Below are 2,007 nucleotides of genomic sequence, written 5' to 3' on the forward strand. Positions count from 1 at the left end.
TCTCACACACACACACACATATACACTCACACACTCTCTCTCCCACACACGCACACAAACACACACGCAAACACATACAAACACACACACACACACACACACACACACACACACACACACACATACACGAAAAGAAGCTGAAAGCGGCTGTTTTTACAGGTGGTTGTCTTATTATACAGGTGGCCGCTAGAGCAAGTTCGACTGGATTTTAATTTTGCTGACAAAAAAAAGCAACAACGAAAACATTGATAATATACAGCATCTTATCTGATTAAGTTAACCCTATCCGTACGCCCTGGGGTCATTTTGTACCCCCGGGGTTGTATTCTTCACATTTTCAGAATACTCCTAGTACGAATATCTCTTTTGAAACTTTCTGGGGTTTTTTATATATATTTATTTTGACAGACTGCCATGCAGAGCGTGCGGATCGGATTAACCAGTAAATTTCCTCTTTGGAAAGTAGAGGTCCAGAGTTCACCACATCGTATGGATACGATAGTAAAACACGACGCACGGGTGTATTTTAAAGACCGTATTTCTCTCCTTAGTCATTTACCCAACGTCGTTTCATGACACGGACAACTCAAAGTAAGGCCAGGGGGGGGGGGGGGGGGGGCAGGCTCTAGTGGTCGAGAAGTTACTGTGTTCGCTTCTCATTCAATAGGTCCAGGGTTCGAATCCGGGGAAACATAATTTTCTTTTTTTTAATGTTCTCCTTTCACCTCCTTTCCAAATCCCTAATCATGTTCTGTCGTCTGCTTTCTTCACACTCTCTGCCTCCTCCCCCTCACACACATACACACACACATGCACACACATCCCTCCCCCTCCCCCTCCCCCTCCCCCTTTGCCCTTATTCTGGGCTCCTGTCTCTTTCTGCAGTCTTTCTATTGCTACTCCTTGGCTCCTTCTTACTTACTGCTGTCTTTCAGCCTCACTCCTGATTTTATGGCAGGTAAAATTTGACACATAGCCTTCTCGGATAAGGGTGGAAAATGCCGGAGGTCCCGTGTGCAAGTTGCGTGCATTGAAACTTAAATATTCCTCGGTGGTCCAAAATCGATAAGAGTAGGCTTCGGCCACCACCCGAGCAAAATTCAAAATTTTCTACAAACTGAAAATTTTTAGAATCTAATGTGTCCAGGGCCATCCGTTCTGTAGTCTAACACGATACTAAATGAGCTAACACAGTGCACCTACAATATGTATGAAAACACTGAGAACAAAGAAACGAAAATTTATCTTCAGCTGAGAAAAAAAAATAGAAGTAAAAAGAATATATTGTTTCGTAATATTTGACATATAAAAAAAAGACGTGGAACACAAACGCAAAGTTGAATGTAAAGAAATATAAAAAAAGAAAGAAAGAATTATGAATCAATGACTTGCTTGGGGTACCATACTTTCCCATGCCAGCTGAGGACCCCCTTCCTACGCACTGACCGTTACTGGTCCTTCTGCTGCCCCGTGTCCGAGAATCCAGACATTCCCCCAAATCAATTCCCAGTCCAATAATTGCAGTCCCTCTAGAATATTCCCCGCATTCCTCTCTCACTGCTTTTCCTCGGTCCCCAACTGTCCACCCCCCTCTCTCTCTCTCTCTCTCTCTCTCTCTCTCTCTCTCTTCCTTCCTTCCTTCCTTCTCCCTCCCCCGCCCCTTTTCCCTCTATTTTCTCCCTGCGATGTATCGCCTAAGCTCCACCCACTCCGCTGTGCTTTTCTACGATGGAGAGAACTTTCCAGAAGTGATGGATTCATGACAAGATTCCTACGTCCTGGGTCTGTCAATGAAATTAAGAATGCTTTTATAGAGACACGCTAGTGTACACGAGAGCAAGCACGCATGCACTAACACACACGCACATAAACATACAAACACACATACACTCACGCGCGCACACACACACACACACACACACACACACACACACATACACACACACACGTGCACTCAAACTTGCACACACACACTCAGGTATACTCACGCACACAGATATTGTACAC

Source organism: Aplysia californica, unplaced genomic scaffold, assembly GCF_000002075.1.
Source record: "Aplysia californica isolate F4 #8 unplaced genomic scaffold, AplCal3.0 scaffold01167, whole genome shotgun sequence".
NCBI classification, from domain to species: domain Eukaryota; kingdom Metazoa; phylum Mollusca; class Gastropoda; order Aplysiida; family Aplysiidae; genus Aplysia; species Aplysia californica.